The sequence below is a fragment of the Erythrolamprus reginae genome, chromosome 1 (assembly GCF_031021105.1).
Source record: "Erythrolamprus reginae isolate rEryReg1 chromosome 1, rEryReg1.hap1, whole genome shotgun sequence".
Taxonomy (NCBI): domain Eukaryota; kingdom Metazoa; phylum Chordata; class Lepidosauria; order Squamata; family Dipsadidae; genus Erythrolamprus; species Erythrolamprus reginae.
This window is the reverse complement of record NC_091950.1, coordinates 182082550-182100481: the sequence shown is the minus strand read 5'-3', so window position 1 is coordinate 182100481 and position 17932 is coordinate 182082550. Positions and strand designations below refer to the sequence as shown.

The window sequence follows — 17932 nt, the reverse complement described above, 5'->3', positions numbered from 1 at the left end:
GAGAGTCTCCAGACTGAGTGTGTGCACAGTAGTATCACTCAAAGTTCACATCACAAACTATACACAAAGCAATATAAATGAAGGGTGTATTTCAAAACACAAGCAAAAGCGGAGTTGACAATCTCAGGCAGGCATTTGTGCAATGCCACACAGTGCTGGAACCAACAGTTGAACGCAATTAGGAAAAAAAATGCAGTGTGAAGGAGATCTTGTCATTTGTGACCATTCCATCCTGCATGACCATCCAAGCTGAAGGCAATGCTACCTCCGAGTTAGCAGCTGAACATTACTGTGGGTTTTGTTTTTCTCTTTCTAAAATAACAAAAGTGAAATCGACACCCATAACATGATCATCCTTTTGCCAGTCATAGTATGTAAACAGAGACGTCTGAGCTATTTTCATGCTTACATATACATTCTCTAACCAGCCCATCAGTCAGTGCTGTTAACTTTCCTGATCCATTATCATTGCACTTATTTTATTTTACAATTCATTCCCTACAGCTTTTGACCTTCATGAGGATTTTGTGAGATGTTAGGTTGAGAAACCTTAAGAACTTGCATGATTGCTACACTTTGTCAACCAAAGTAATGCTGATGGCTCTTTTTCCTCCCATATTTATTTTTGGAATTCACAGCTGGAGGAAAGATGTCATTCTCCATTGTGGGTGGAGCTAGCATTCAGGATGGGTTGCCCTCCTCCACTCAGAATGAAGATCCCAAGTTGGTCTTCAGTAGGGCAGGATTTGACTAAATTGGCTCCCATCCTGATTGCTTTTTCCTTCACCTTGTAGATCAAAAATAGCAAACGTGTGAGTCTTTTCTTAAGTTCTCAATTGACACCTAGAGAATCTCAAGCCGATGACAGAACTTCAGCTGTGAGCAAAGCAGCGGGCACATGCCGGACATCATGACCTTTACCATGAGGGGTTCTAGCCTGGCTTGTTACTGGAATCTTGCACTTCTTGAATCTTCCATGGCTCTATTGCTAGACCACTCAGCAGCAGTCATCCCCCCAGCTCAACCTATACCGTCACAAGCCAGTTTAGGCATCCTTGCTTATTTGTTTATTTTGGTCACAAAAGGGCCACCCGTCTCGGCCTTGCTGTGTGCCATTATTTTCACTTTTTATATATATTTAGCTAGAAATATTTGGAATATCCTTTTGAAAAGCAAGCACATGATAGCCAGACAACTAATTTTATGAAAGAAATCCATTTTACTTAAAATAAGTATGTAATTTTGAAATTAACAGCATAATTTTTATATAAATTGAAATTATTGAAAACAGTGGGGGGGACTTTTATGTGCAAAATAAACAAATAAGCATCAATTTTTTTCACTTCAATTTTCATATCATTATGTTCAGAAATGTTCAAGCTACCAAACCCACACCAACTTTAGTAAAATAGAACACATTTTGCAAGCAAAACTATAAATTGAAAACAATTTCACAAAAACAGGGGGGGGCACATTTTATAAGCAAAATAAACCAATAAGCATTAATTTTTTCATTTCATTGTGTGCAGAAATGTTCAAATTTGTTTCCAAGTGAAAAAAGCTTTCAGAAAGACCAAATATAAGTACCTAAAGTGAACAATTTGCGGTCCGGGTCAAATAGACCCAGGAACAGAACTTTAGGATGTGTTTTTGAGCAGAGGTTTCTTCTCTCTGCTTGTCCTGTGAATTTATACTTTTATTAGCCATTCTTGGGAGAAAATTGAATTGGAAAAGGCAAATACTGTTTGTTAAAGGGAAAATGCAAATATTACCTTGGAAACTTGAAATACTGAGCTGAACCTAGGACGTCATGGTCTAAGTCCAAGAATCTAACCCTTGATAGTTATGGCAATAATCTTGGCTTAAAGTCCATTTATGGTCAATAGATTGCAAGGTTGCTTCCAGAGAAAAGTTTCTAATGCTGATTGTTCTGTCTTTCCATTGAGTTATATAGAAAAAAATATGATACCATTAGTCCCACTTACAAAATTCTAGAAATGATCAAAACAATTACAGTATGTTATAAAAGTTCAGTCTGGAAAAACACATGATCCTTAACCAAAGTATTAAGCCACAAACTTTTAAACACATTTCATAATTGGCAATGATTTATTTGCCGATTGCTACATTGGTATACTATGCACTATATAATATAGGCATTCTAGATAGGGTGTAGTAGGGTAGATAATGTATGTATTAATATTTTCTCTTAATAAAGTTTATACTTATTTCCATAAAACTTTCCTGAACGTCACGTTGTTCTTGCACTAAATTGTGCAGAGGAAAAGTCAAAGTATATTATTGCGTACTATTTTGTTGTCACCGTGCAGAATTGAAGTGTATGTAATAAAGCATAATGCATTGAGAGATGGTTTAAAGTAAGAATCTTTTCATTGACACTTGTCAAATGGCATTGCTTTGCCCTTCTACTGTCCTCTTTATTCTAGCAAGGTTCATATTGTAGAGGAAGCAGTTTTCAATTTCTGCAGGAAGATTGCAGTCAGAGCAGATGGTTTTTAAAATTATTTTTCTGTTTCCCGATAGGCTATACAGTATTAAGATATAGTTCATTAACATCCTTTGTTGCTTATTAGCAGCATTATATGTCATTACATTTGTTTAGTTGCTTTGTTGAATAATTTTGAAAATGACCTTCAAGAGATCATTGGTTGAGTTGTCCTTTTTTCAATATTGTACCTAGAATAGAATATAGTCAGAGACTGAAACTCCTTTCCTAGTCACTCTTGGGATTTAATTTTTTTAAAAAAAATTTTTTATTAAAGTTTATAAATACAAAGATTTAAAAAAACCCTAAAAATATTAAAATATAAAAAGAAAAAAGTGCAGAAATAAAAAAATATAAAGTAGAAAAAAAAGAAAGAAAAAGATATACTGTATAAGGAAATGATTTCTGTCTTCATCATAACAAGTCCATAGCATTTCCTGAATTTGTAATCTTCTCTGTTACAACATTCAAAGATTTTCACACATTTCTTGTCTTAACTATAAACAAATTTTAAAGCTTCATCATTCAGTCAGCCAAAAGTCTATTAGGATTTGCATACATACATACAAACCAAGTTTATATTAATTTCCTTTGAATATACAGTGGTACCTCTACTTAAGAACGCCTCTACTTAAGAACCTTTCTAGATAAAAACTGGGTGTTCAAGATTTTTTTTTTGCCTCTTCTTAAGAACCATTTTCTACTTAAGAACCCGAGCCCGGAAAAAAATCCCAGGAAGTTTGAGAGGGGCACGAAGGCCCAGCCAGTTTCCTGCCATTCCCTCTTTAATCCTGGCCATCTTGGGCTTTTCTGGGCTGCCAGAGGAGCCTTTCGGTGGTGCTTAAGGAGGCTTTGGCAGCCCAGAGCAAACGGAGTGTTTTCCTTTATCTGGGTCCTTGGAGAGAGAATAAAGCTCTGCCAGCGCTCAGAGAAAAGAAACGCTCCCTTCGCTCTGGGCAGCGACTATCCTCGTCCTTCTCACACCCAAATTCCGAGCTTTTATTTCTTTCCTAATGAGTTTGCACGTATTATTTGCTTTTACATTGATTCCTATGGGAAAAATTGCTTCTTCTTACAAATGTTTCTACTTAAGAACCTGGCCACGGAACGAATTAAGTTCTTAAGTAGAGGTACCACTGTACTATAACACAGTAACATTACTTTCTCTGAAAATACAATACAAATATTTTCTTCCTGTATTTTACCATGTACCTGTAAACCAGTGATTTTCAACCTTTTTTGAGCCACGGCACACTTTTTACATTTACAAAATCCTGGGGCACACCACCAACCAAAATGACACAAAAAGACAGTAAATATTATTTATTTATTTATTTATTCAATTTTTATGCCCCCTTCTCCTTAGACTCAGGGCGGCTTACAACATGTTAGCAATAGCATTTTTTAACAGAGCCAGTATATTGCCCCCACAATCTGGGTCCTCATTTTACCCACCTCGGAAGGATGGAAGGCTGAGTCAACCTGGAGCTGGGGATGAGATTTTAACTGCTGACCTTCAGATCTACAGTATTTCTACATGTATTTATACATAGAACATACAATCCCATGTAACATCCCCTTATAAATACAGTCAATCATCAATCATCCCTCCTCAAATTTATACTACTGTCTCATTTCTGTCTCTCCCCCCGCCCCTTATATATCTGTGTGTACTCAAACCATTTCCAAAACCAGGTGAGGGCTGGGGTTTTATTCTCTTTTATTCTTTTCAAAAACAGGTGAGGGCTGGGGTTTTTTTCTTATTATTTGGGTGCTTTTTACCATGCTTCAAGAATCACCTCTCTCTCTCTCTTGTTTCTCTCTCCTCTCATTCTCTGCCTCAATCATTTTCTCATTTCTCCTCCCCTTTTTGTTCTCATTTCTCTCTCTCTCCTTTCCTCTTCCTATCTGTCTCTCTTGCTTTGTTTTTTTTCTCTCTCTCTTGCTTTCTTTCAGTATCTCTTGCTATCTCTCTTTTTCTCTCTTGCTTTTCTTCTCTCGTGCTTTTTCTTGTTCTTTCTCTCTCTCTGTTGCTCTCTCTCATTCTCTTATTTTCTCTCTCTCTCTTTTCTTTCTCTCTCTCTTAGTCTCTCTCTCTCTCTCTCTTGTTCTCTCTTATTTTCTTTCTCTCTCTTGTTCTTTCTCTCTCTCTCATGCTTTCTCTTGTTCTTTCTCACTCTCTCTCTCTCTCTGTTGCTCTCTCTCGTTCTCTCTCTTCCTTTCTTCTCTGTGGAGGCCAGCGAAGGTTTCCCTTAGTTTGAATGTTCCGAGCAAGCAGCCCCTTTACTGACAGCCCAGGACGGGACTGTGAGAGGGGTGGGCGTTCCCACAGCGCTTGGAGCGGCTAGCGGCCGGATCGCCAGCGCCGCTGCAGCCACCGCTGTGGAAGAAGCCGCACCCCAAAAAAGCCGGAGAGAAGGAAGGATCGGGCGGGCGGGGACAGCCACAAGTGGAAGCCTCAGCCCTGGAGCCCCCTCGCGCCCATGGCTTCTCGTCGATGTCTCTGCCTGCCCGATCCGCGGGAGTGCTAATAGCGGCGGCGGCGGGAATAGCAGGGGGGGGCTCCTGCAAGTGGAAACCTCAGCCCTGGAGCCCCCTCGCGCCCATGGCTTCTCGTCGATGTCTCTGCCTGCCCGATCTGCGGGAGTGCTAATAGCGGCGGCGGGAATAGCGGGGGGGGGGGCTCCTGCAAGTGGAAGCCTCAGCCCTGGAGCCCCCTCGCGCCCATGGCTTCTCGTCGATGTCTCTGCCTGCCCGATCCGCGGGAGTGCTAATAGCGGCGGCGGCGGGAATAGCGGGGGGGGGCCTCCTGCCCACCGCCGCTATTAGCATTCCCGCGGATCGGGCAGGCAGAGGCATCGACGAGAAGCCATGGGCGCGAGGGGGCTCCAGGGCTGAGGCTTCCACTTGCAGGAGCCCCCCCCCACTATTCCCGCCGCCGCCGCTATTAGCACTGCCGCGGATCGGGCAGGCAGAGGCATCGACGAGAAGCCATGGGCGCGAGGGGGCTCCAGGGCTGAGGCTTCCACTTGCAGGAGCCCCCCCCCGCTATTCCCGCCACCGCCGCTATTAGCACTCCCGATGCCACAAGTGAAAGCCTCAGCCGCTGCTATTGCCATCCCGCCGAGTCCCAAGCTCACCTGCTGCAAAGAAGGCACGAAGAAGAAAGGCGCGAAAATGAAGGTGTGAAGAAGCAAGCCGGGACACTCAACTTCCGGTTTGGAAGCGGAACTTCACGGCACACCTGACCTTGTCTCGCGGCACACCAGTGTGCCGCGGCACAGCGGTTGGGAAACGCTGCTGTAAACAAATATTTGAAAGTCTCATCATTTGGTCTGATTAAGAAAAATATGTGAAGAGCAACCAGGAACAACTTTATCTTCTTCCTTCCTTCCTTCCTTCCTTCCTTCCTTCCTTCCTTCCTTCCTTCCTTCCTTCCTACCTACCTACCTACCTACCTACCTAAATAATGAAAAAGTGTGCTAAAAGTTGGAAGTACTTTACATTATTTTTCTCTTTCTTCTTTGTCTTTCAATGGAATACTGTCTGTGGGTAGATTAGTTCTCTTTTTCTCTCAACTGTGGGATTGGGACTTCAATAGCTGTGTTGACTATACCACTGTGTACCACCGCCTATCTATTGTCACTACCATCCAGTGGCTTTCTTTTGCCCTTTGGAGTCCAGAGTTGAGTACCTGTGAGGGTTCGTGGCAGGCAAATAGAAGCTGCTTTTTCTTGTCTTGATTATTTCAGAAAGGAAGAACAGTAGCAGGAACAGAAGGGTTTGGCAACTGCATCAATCCTTCTCAGATGAGGCAGTTATGCAGCAATGCCAGCACCTCATGCTGACCTACTAATGGTGGGCTCCTAGTTGATTATCCCTTCAGGTTGACACATAGTGTGACTGGTGTACTAGCACCCTGCCAAGCCAGGACAGTGAAAGAAGCAATTTTCTCCTGACTCATGTGGAATTAGACTGCACATTGCATGTTTTACTTTAAAAATATCCATGATCAGGTGTTCCATTGTGTATATTTACTGTCTTGATTATTTATGGAGACTTTTGAATATTACATCTCTTGCATCTGCTTACAGGATGATGTTTAGCATTTCGGGATAATTCAAAGTGTTGGTTTGGACCTATAAAGCCCTACATGGCATCGGACCAGAATATCTCTGGGACCGCCTTCTGCTGCACGAATCCCAGTGACCGGTTAGGTCCCACAGAGTTGGCCTTCTCCGGGTCCCAGCCTTCTCTGTGGTGGCTCCGACCCTCTGGAACAAGCTCCCCCCAGAGATTAGGATTGCCCCCACCCACCTTGCCTTTCGGAAACTCCTTAAAACCCACCTCTGCCGTCAGGCATGCGGGAATTGAAACATCTCCCCCTTGCCCATGTAGTTTCTGTGTATGATTCGACTGTGTGCTTGTTTTTTATATATTGGGGTTTCTTTTGGATTTTTTAACCTAAAACTGTAATTTAGATTGCTAAATATTAGATTTGTTACTATGTATTTTTTTTTAACATTGTTGTGAGCCGCCCCGAGTCTACGGAGAGGGGCAGCATATAAATCCAATAAATTTAATCTAATCTAATCTAATGAGTGTTGCCTTTCTTTTCTGTTTCAGCTTGCAAAACAGTGATGCCGCAGAATTGACCACATTGATCGCAGTAAGTTAATGGCTCAATGTCTGACATTAAGATAATTTTTTTACAAGCATGAATCATTTTGGAGCACTTAAGAATACCCAGGGAAAGTTAAATGTGTGAAAATTGTGTCTAAGTCGCAGAGACTGACTGGACAAATCCTTGCAGTTTTGTTGACAAGGTTTTCAGAAATGGTTGCCATTGCTTTCTTCATGGGGCTGAGAGAAGGTGACTGGCCAAAGTCACCCATATGTTTTTGTGCTTAATCTGGGACTAGAACTCTCTGCATTCTGGCTTCTGACCTGATGCCTTAATCACTACACTGTACTGACTTTTGTGTAGCTTTATAAATGTGAAGAGGATTGGGCACAGTTAGCCTACTATATAGAAACATAGAAGATTGACGGCAGGAAAAGACCTCATGGTCCATCTAGTCTGCCCTTATACTATTTACTGTATTTTATCTTAGGATGGATATATGCTTATCCCAGGCATGTTTGAATTCAGTTACTGTGGATTTACCAACCACGTCTGCTGGAAGTTTGCTCCAAGCACCTACTACTCTTTCAGTAAAATAATATTTTCTCACGTTGCTTCTGATCTTCCCCATATATATTGGGTAGTTCCAGTGCTGTGAAGATGTTATTCAGAGGACTTCCTTTACCTGAGTACATTCAATATATAATACTGTACTATGTGGGAATGTCTTTGAGAGACAGGAAGGAGAGCTGCAGACTAGACAATGGTCAGATAAGAGGCAACTGAGCTTCAGAATGAATGTGGGTGTGGCAGATGTCTCAGAAGGGACTCTCTCTCTAGTTTCTAAGACTGTAAAGGTGAGGGAGGGAGATTACTTTCAGACTGGCAAGATTCTATGAATATAATATAAGCCGTCTCTGTGGCGGCCCGGGCCTTCTGGAACCAACTCCCCCCAGAGATTAGAATTGCCCCCACCCTCCTTGCCTTTCGTAAGCTACTTAAAACCCACCTCTTCCACCAGGCATGGGGGAATTGAGATCCTCTTTCCCCCTAGGCCTTTACAATTCTATGCATGTATGTATGTATGTTTGGTTTTTATATTAATGGGTTTTTAATCGTTTTTAGTATTGAATTACTATTGTACACTGTTTTATTGTTGCTGTTAGCCGCCCCGAGTCTCTGAAGAGGGGCGGCATATAAATCCAACAAATAAATAAATAAATAAATAATCTTACAATAAAATTAGAGCTAGTAGTTCTGGGTGTCCTTCTTGGCTGGTTTAACTTGCAAGGCTGACTCAATATCAATGAGAAGGAAATGCCATTTTAAGGTTGCGTTGCAAATTGTACCAAGAGTCAATGCTGAGGGGATAAAAGTGATTGCCCAGAACTTGCTCTGCACTTCATAGGCTACCCTGCTTCCTTTACGTATAAAGGAGGACACTGTTCTGTTTCCATAGCTGAAGTAAGATTCACCTACTGGGTGGTTCCACTTCTTTATACGAAACCACTTAGCCATTTATTGCGGATAGCAAACCATCACCAGCCGTTCAGGTAGGACGGCAGCAATTTTCAAATAGCAGTCCTTATTTTCTATTTATTATTGTCACACAGGGAAATCATACCCTAGATGCTGTTTGATATTATCATTATTATGGTTCATTTGCTGCACGGAACACACCATTTCCAGCCAATGGTACAAATTGTACGAGTCTTCGGAGAGGGGCGGCATACAAGTCCAACTAATAAATAAATAAATAAATAAAGCACTTTTTTTATTCTCATTCGGAAGTCATCCTGAAGTGAATGGCAAGAATAAGGAATTTAGAGCTGGCCTGATTCTGACATTTTAAAAAAAAAACCCAAAACCCGGTTGGGTTTTATAATTGTAATTGCACTGCATGGAAGATAAATGAGTGAGACATATTTCCTGAAAAATCAAAATATCAGTGAGTTGAGATTTCCATGTAAAGCTGTTCTTTTACGTTTGCACACCGGGAAGCCCTTTGCTGAACCATAAATGATGTATTCAAGTATAATATATGGTTGGTTGGTTCCCTCTAGTGCCCATGGTTAGCTCCCATTGAACTGCTGGGTTTGCTTTGGTAATGTTATATACCTAAGTATAGAAATAATTAGAAAAACAATAGTCTGCTCTCAGCCTTAGTAATGCTTAGTCCTTGATAACATGTATTCATAGATTTCGTTTTTATGCTTTTAGACCCTATGTCATAAAAGTCCCTAGGCAATAAACAGAATGGCTAAAAGATCAGATAGATAAAAATATACAAAAGAACACATTCTTACATTTAAAATAGATTTTAAAAGTATTATTTTGGCAAGTTTTAAAAAATCATTAACTAAGTAATGAAAGATGGTGGCCAATTGACATAGATGCTATTAAAGATTTCTCTATGGCTAACACACAAGTTACTGTACTGGGAAGCGAATTTCAACACGCTGGCTCTCCCCAGTCACCCAGACAGGAGACACAATTAGATGGACTAATTCCACTTTATTGTAAGGCTGCATTTAGTATAATCTTGTAAATCTGAAAGTACAATTTCTCACTGCCACTTTTAACTTCTTGATCCATTAGTGCAGGTCTTTCCTAAGTTTCTTTATCTGACTTTTAAGCCACTTGGGACTCCTGCTTCTCTTGTTTGATAGTTTCCTCGGTAACATCTTTTCCTCTCATTCTCCAAACCAGGGGTCCCCAAACTTTTTACACAGGGGGCCAGTTCACTGTCCCTCGGACTGTTGGAGGGCCGGACTATAAAAAAACCTATGAACAGATTCCTATGCACACTGCACATACCTTATTTCTTTCTCTCTCACTCACTCACTCACTCACTCACTCACTCACTCACTCACTCACTCACTCTCTCTCTCTCTCTCTCTTTTGCTTTCTTTCTCTCTCATGCTCTCTCTCTCTTGCTTTCTTTCTGTCTCTTGCTCTCTCTCTCTTTTTCACTCTCTCTCTTGCTATCTCTCTTCCTCCCTCCCTTTTTCTCTCCCTCTCTTTCTCCCCCTTCCTTCCTTCCTCCCTCCCTTCCCTCGCTCCTTCCTTCGTCTCCACTTCTCTTTCCCTCGCTTTTCCCCTTCTCTTTCCTTTTTCTGTCTTTCTCTCCACTTCTCTCTCTCTCTTTTCCCTCTTTCACCCTCCCTCTTCTCTCCCTGCGGAGAACTCACCTGACAAGCCTCCACCCTCCGACCCCGGACTCCCATTCAATCCCCATTCAGAAAACGGGAGCTAGCAACTCAAAGAGGAGGAGGAGGCGGGTGTGTGCGTGTATGTGTTGTGCCCAGGTCGGCTTTCGGCAAGCCTTACTTTACCTCGGGGGAGATGAGATTGAGGGGGACATTCTCACTGCTTTTCCAGTGCGGCCTTGGAAAAGATCCGCGGGCGAGATAAATGGCCTCAGCGGGCCGCATGTGGCCCCCGGGCTGTAGTTTGGGGACCGCTGCTCCAAATCTATCAGCACATTCTGTACATCAACTCTATTGATCCAGTGTGTTGGCTCCTCCTTGACAGGGACTTCTCCAATAATCTTACTGGGCAGAGAAAATGTTGAAGGATTCCTCAGGTGTCCTTGACCTAAACTGTTTAGGACCTCGAAGTCCTGTTTCCCCATGTCCTGGTTTAAAAACCAGCACCTGATGCCCAGATGTGTTATCCTTCCTATCGTTCAAACTCATATGTTATTTTACCTACTGTCTGCACAGTTTATTAAGATTTTTTGGAACTCTTGGCAGTCTTTGAGATTGCATTCAGAAAAATCTATAGTTTTGGATATTTAACTGCTCTCCCACTCTCTAAGATATTTATAAATATTAAATAGGATCGATTCCAGCACAGAATCCTGAGGGATGTGCCCACTGCCCAGCTCAATTTCTTCTATTGTGAGAAAAGTCTTCATTTGTTTCTCTGGTTGTTTTTCTTTTCTATTTTCTTTTAAGCTAAATAAAGAGTAAGTGTCTGTTTTAACTTTTATAACAACATGCTTCTGGAAACATTTTGTTCTATTTCTTTTTTGCTGTTTTACTGTAACCTTACATTTCTTGTGGCAGAATTTTTTTGGCCACACTAATGGAAAAAGGGGGGGGGGGGGTCAAAGTTTAAATAGCTTAAAAATCTTTCACCTGTTTTGGGGTCGCAGAATTATTAGGGTGCTGGGAATCCAGAGGGGTTTAGTTCCAAATCATTTGGGATGACCAAACTTAAGGAAGCTATGTGAGAATTTGTTTGGCTGTTACAATGTTTAAAACCTACTCATGTGCCTTTTATCATTTTTCCTTTCTTCCTAGACCTTTTATCACAAATATTACAGAAAATAAAAATATATTTTGTGTTGTTGTTGTTGTTGTTATTATTATTATTATTATTATTATTATTATTATTATTATTATTAAGATTTGTATGCCACCGCTCTCCATAGACTCGTTGCATAAACCTGGATGTAATGGTGTTAACCTTGCTTCTGATTATAGGAGAGAAGGCAAATTCAAACCAGAAATTATGAAGCTGATTGGTTATAATTCATCTTATTTGAAATTAAGCACCTTTTAGTGTCTTAAAATATATGCTTTTGAGGAAGGTGGAAGGTGTTCCTTCAAATCACTGTTGACTCCTGGCAGTTGCCTGAGCAAATTCTTACAATTTTCTTGGCAAGGTTTTGTAAGTGGGCTGAGAGGGAACAACTGGCCCAAGGTTACCCCAGCTGGCTTTGTGCTTCAGGTAGGACTAGAATTCATGGTCTTCTGATTTTTAGACTGCTGCTTTAACCTGACTTCAGGATATCTGGGATTAATCGAGGGAAGAGATTTCAGCCACTTGTGGAACAAAGCCTTGAAAAAATGACCTCACTTTTCTTACTGCTAATGTACAGTAACATTGGTTTTGGATGCCAACTTCTCCACTGTCATTTTACTTCTAGCCATCTGTTGTGGCTAAGCAGCTTGTATCTGGATTTATCATATTCTTCTGGCCTATTGCTTCATCATGATTAAAACAACAGCCAAAGCCCTACAACCTGAGGAAGAAAAAGGGAGACTTCTTCAATAAAGCTTTGACGCTATTTAGCAACTGTCACAACTCCAGTGTGGACGTTCTGCCTTCCCGCTCCCATGCTGAAGGCTAGCTTTTAAAATGGGAACATGTAGATTTTCCAATTGCTAGGAAAAGAATCTAGCCAATTCAGTTTGGTTTGTGAGAACAGGTTGCTAAATTGCCACAATCATTGCAGCCAAGTCCCAAACTCATTTTTCCCCCTACTCTGTCTAGACAAGCTGGCTTATCTAGATGGAATGGAAAAGAAAGGGATCAGGATTTGTATTTACAATCAAATCCAAGCCCTTGAGAAACTCTGCTTTGAGTTTTCTAGAGACACAGCTTATGTTGACACACTGAACTTACCTCTAACTAGGCTACTAGGATTTGAGCATCTAGAGCAGTGATGGCAAACCTTTTTTTTCTCGGGTGCTGAAAAAGCATGGGTGTATGCTATCACACATGTGTGAGTTCCCACATCCATAATTCAATGCCTTGGGAGTGCGAAAACAGCTTCCCACACCCCTCTGGAGGCCGGAAACAGCCTGTTTCCCAACTTCTGGTGAGCCCATTGGTCCTCACCAGGTTCCAAAGGCTTCCCTGAAGCCGGGGGAGGGCCCCCATCCCCCCCAGAGGCTCTCTGGAAGCCAAAACGGCCCTCCCAGAGCATCTGTGTGAGCCAAAAGGCTGCTGACCAGCACACACATGCATGTTGGAGCTGAGCCAGGGCAACAGCTTGCGTGCCAGCAAATACAACTCCATGTGCCACCTGTGGCTCCCGTGCCATAGGTTCGTCATCGCTGATCTAGAAGATAATTTATTTTGTGTTGATTCCGTTTTAATGGATTGTGATGTGCTTTTTATGGAAAAAGAACTTCTATTTTTAAAAAGCATGCAGTGCTTATTTAGTTTGATAGGACTTTGAGTCTGAAATTGTATTAAATCAACCCAGTTCTAGTAAGACATGGACAATGAGTTTAAGACTGCAGTTGATGGTCTTTATTAGTATAGGCCCGTGATGGTGAACCTATGGCACATGTGCCCAAAATGGCATACGGAGCCATGTTGCCTGACATGCATGGCATTGCCCATTCCTCTTTGGGTTCTGGTACATACATGCGCACCAGCCAGATAGTGTTCTGGTTTCTGGTGCGCATGTGCACACAACGATCAACTGGCCTTCACATGTGCGGTAGTGCCAGAAACTGGAAGATCAGCTGGCTAGTTGATGGTCATGCATGCATGCGTTCCAGTAACCAGAAGACTAGCTAGCTGGTACACATGCATGCTCTATGACATCCACCCACTTGCCAGCCAGGAGCGCTGCCATTGCGTCTGCCTGCCTGCCTTGTCATCACCATCGCGAGGAAAGGCCCTGAGGTTTCGCTGGCCAGGATCCACAGGGGCTGCTGCAGAGGGAGACCAGGCATGGCTGGCTGGATGCTGCCTTTATTTATTTATTTATTTATTTATTTATTCATTCATTCATTCATTCATTCATTCATTCATTCATTCATTCATTCATTCATTTAAATATTTTTTATTAAATTGCAAAGACAGACAAAACATACATTACATGTAACATTTAGTGGAGCAACAATCGCTCCTCTCAAAGTAGAAGTCATCTTTATATTTATAATAAGTAAGAAAGGAAAAATAAATAAACTAACTATCATTATTTATAAAATACTTGGATATATCAATTGTAAGATAATAAGTAACAAACACATCTAAAACATTTAAAAATATATAGAAATTTTAAAATTATGACTTAAAATGAACTATGAAGAAATGAACTATGAAGAACTATCAACTATGAAAATGAACTATGAAGAAAGAAAGATGCTGCCTTTAGCATGACGCTAGCAGGAGGGTAAGGAACCACCTCTGCCTCTCAGCCAGCATGAAGGGCCTGCTTCTGCAGCTCGCTACCCCCATCTTAGCCCTACCAGTTGCTCCTGCCACTGTCATAGAAGTGCCAAAGCCAGGGGCCATGGGTGGCAGTGGAAAGGACAGGTGGGCCGGGGCTTCCCTGTCTCCCTGCCTGAGTGGGCTTCTGCCACATCCCCAAGTATCTGGTAGGGAGGGAGGGAGAAGCCCCAGCCCACTGTTCATGCCTCCCCACCCTCTTGTTCTTGGCAGTGGCTGTTCTCACACTGTAGTTTCCACAGTAGGTTCAGGAATAGGGGGCTGCTAGGACTTCTCCCTCCCCCCCCCACCATAAACCTATGGGTGTATAGCAGAAGCCCCACTCTGGCAGTGGGACAGGGATGCCCAACAATGGCTGGCAGCTCTGCTTCTTTTCCTGATGGGTTCCCGGTGTCCTCTCACACCTCGCAAGCAGCAGCTGAAGTCTCTGGCAGGGAGGAAGAGAGAAACCCCAACCTGCTGTTCCTGCAACCGCCGTGGAAATGTCAGTGTAAGAACAACCACCGCCATGCATGAAGGGCTGAAGGGCAAGAACAGAGGGCTGGGGCTTCTCTCTCCCTCCGCGAAGCCTGTTCGAGCGGGGAGACAGGGAAGCCCCAGGATGGCTGGCAGCTCAGCTCCTTCCAATGGACCCTCCTGCCCAGGGGCGGGTTCCAGTTAAATTTTGCTACGAGTGTGCATCCACGCCATGTGATTTCACTTGCGCGCATGCTCAGGATTATATTACAAGCCGAAATGATTACATTGTTATTTAGGTCAGATTCCAGTTTTATCAAGAAGATCAGCAAGATCAATCCGAATTGAAATTGTAACGATTTGTTTATCGCAAACATCACCAAATTTGAGAACTTATATTTTATCAGAAGGAATGACTGGCTGGGTTTTTAAAATAATATACTAGTAGTTTTTAAAAAAAAACAAATTGACATTACATTATTTTTTATTTATCAAATTTAGGCATGGTTCATCTCACTATCCAAATTACTCTAATATTTACGATTTACGATTTTGAAAGCTATTGTGAAATGATCAGATATTGCCCAATTTGGATAACCATTCTAATTGAGCCTGACCACGTGCTGATATCTGCACTCTGGGTAATCTTAAAGAAGCATAATTAAGACTATTTGAAGACTACAGTACAGTGATACCTCGTCTTACGAACTTAATTGGTTCCAGGACGAGGTTTGTAAGGTGAAAAGTTTGTAAGACGAAATAATGTTTCCCATAGGAATCAATGGAAAAGCGATTAATGCATGCTAGCTCAAAACTCACCCCTTTTGCCAGCCGAAGCGCCCGTTTTTGCGCTGCTGGGATTCCCCTGAGGCTCCCCTCCATGGGAAACCCCACCTCCGGACTTCTGTGTTTTTGTGATGCTGCAGGGGAATCCCAGCAGTACAAAAAATGGGTGCTTTGCTGGCAACGGAAGTCCGGAGGTGGGGTTTTCCAGCAAGGGGAGCATCAGCGAAATTGCAGCATCACAAAAACACGGAAGTCCTCGAAACTCCACCTCCAGACTTCCGTGTTTTTGTGATGCTGCGATTTTGCAAAAACCGGGAGTCCGGAGGTGGTGTTTCCCAGCGAGTGGAGCCTCAGGGGAATCCCAGCAGCGCAAAAATGGGTGCTTCGCTGGCAACAGAAGTCCAGAGGCAGGGCATCCTAGTGGTGGCGGCTTGGGTTTGTAAGGTGAAAATAGTTTGGAAGAAGAGGCAAAAAAATCTTAAACCTCGGGTTTGTATCTCGAAAAGTTTGTATGACAAGGGGTTTGTAAGATCAGATATCACTGTACAGTGATCCCTCGAGTATCGCGAGGGTTACGTTCCAAGACCCCTCGCGATACTCGATTTTTCGCGATATAGTGGTGCGGAAGTAAAAACACCATCTGCGCATGCGCACCCTTTTCCCATGGCCGCGCATGCGCAGATGGTGGAGTTTGCGTGGGCGGCGGGGAAGACCCAGGGAAGGTTTCTTCGGCCGCCCAGCAGCTGATCTGCTCGGCAGCGCCGCAGCAGCGAGGAGCCGAAGATCGGGGTTTCCCCGCCGCCCACGCAAAGGGGAAACCCCGATCTTCGGCTCCTCGCTGCTGCGGCGCTGCCGAGCAGATCAGCTGCTGGGCGGCCGAAGAAACCATCCCTGGGTCTTCCCCGCCGCCCACGCAAAGGGGAAACCCCAATCTTCGGCTCCTCGCTGCTGCGGCGCTGCCAAGCAGATCAGCTGCTGGGCAGCCGAAGAAACCTTCCCTGGGTCTTCCCCGCCGCCCACGCAAAGGGGAAACCCCGATCTTCGGCTCCTCGCTGCTGCCCGTTCGCCCGCCCGCCCGGCTGCTCGCTTGCCGCTCGAGAGCAAGAGGGGGAGAGATAGAGAAAGAGAGAGAAGGAAAGAAAGAGATGAGAGAGGGAGGAAGAGAGTGTGAGAGAGGAAGAAGCAAGATAGAGAAAGAGAGAGAGAAAGAAAGATGAGAAAGGAAGAGAGTGACATCATCGGGTGGGGAAAATCGCGATATAGCGTTTCGCGAAGATCGAGATCGCGAAAATTGAGGGATCACTGTATTTCTAATCCTAACAAGTACAGACTCCCGCGTAATGTAGCAAATTATCTGCATAGCTCTCCTGATTTCAAAAATGACTTGTTCTAGAGGCCAGTTGTTTTTGAGAAGTGTATGAGCCGCTCTTTGTGACTTAGTAGTTCAAGTTGAAGCTGATGGTTCACTTGGCAAACAGAACAGTTTTAAAATAGAGAGCCTGTCTATTTATGGGTGTCAGAGTGTTGGATGCTTAGCTGGCTGTTTTGGAGAAATCTGAGACTTTTCATCATTTTGGATTGTTAAAAGTGGTCGATGACTACTACTACAGTTTGAATGGAATTTATAGCTCTTCTAATTGAAAATTAATTTGTTTTCTGCCTTTGGTAGTCAAAGATAAAGGTGAGCCTTTGTTTGATGCTGCTGTATTTTAACCGTGTCAGGGAATCCCAGGCAAGAGAACTCTTATCTTTCCTTCTTTAGGGCAAGCTGAATATTTTACGATAGTCTGAAATCTTGTATTTCAGTAGCGACCTTCATGCCTATGTCCCATGGGTGCTTTACAATCAGTAAAGTAAAAAAAATCAGATCTGGTAGTGGGTGGTGGTGGGGGAATGCTAAAACAATTGTTTTAGAAATGCTGACTAAAAGGAATCCTTTTAAAGGTTAGTTTTATATGGTTCCCAAGTTGGGGATGGCTTCTGCTTATCAGACAGTCAGGGCGCACAGCTGAACATGAAACTATTTAAAGGCATCTTAAATATATATATATTTTAGAATAGAGGAAAGGATAGCATCAGAGAATGCCCAGATTTGTAAGACAAGGTTAAATCTATAAAATAGCAGAGGTACTGTACAGGGATTTAGTGGCCAAAGGAATAAGTTTGTAGTAAATAGGTTACCTAGCAGGTTCCTGTGAAAACCAAAATACCTTCTCGCTTCTCATATGCATTTGAAGCAACCAGAAGGCAAGAAACCAGCCAACTGATCAGTAGAATATAAGAAGGGATTTGTACCTTATCACAAACAGGAAAATATCCTGGAGTACTGTATTTCTCTGAAATGCTAGATACTGTGAAATTTGCTTGAACTGCCATCCTTCCAAGGTGGGTAAAATGAGGACCTGGATCGTGGGGGTAATATGTTGGTCTGATAAAAAGTGCTATTGCTAACATGTTGCAAGCCGCCCTGAGTCTAAGGAGAAGGGTGGCATTAAAAAATTGAATGAATGAATGAATGAATGAATGAATGAATGAATGAATGAATGAATAAATAAATAAGAAAGAACAATTAGAGATTAAGG

At 42.7% G+C, this 17932-nt stretch overlaps 1 protein-coding gene across 5 annotated transcripts in view; it reads left to right on the top strand.

Moving 5' to 3' along the window:
* The window catches only part of BAZ2B (bromodomain adjacent to zinc finger domain 2B), a 318653-nt gene that overhangs the window by 83454 nt on the left and 217267 nt on the right, over nucleotides 1-17932 (top strand). For all 5 annotated transcript variants that reach the window (XM_070731603.1, XM_070731601.1, XM_070731595.1 and 2 more), the window contains exon 2: nucleotides 7133-7175. The gene's annotated coding sequence lies outside the window, so the exon portion shown is untranslated. The remainder of the gene's footprint in view (nucleotides 1-7132; nucleotides 7176-17932) is intronic.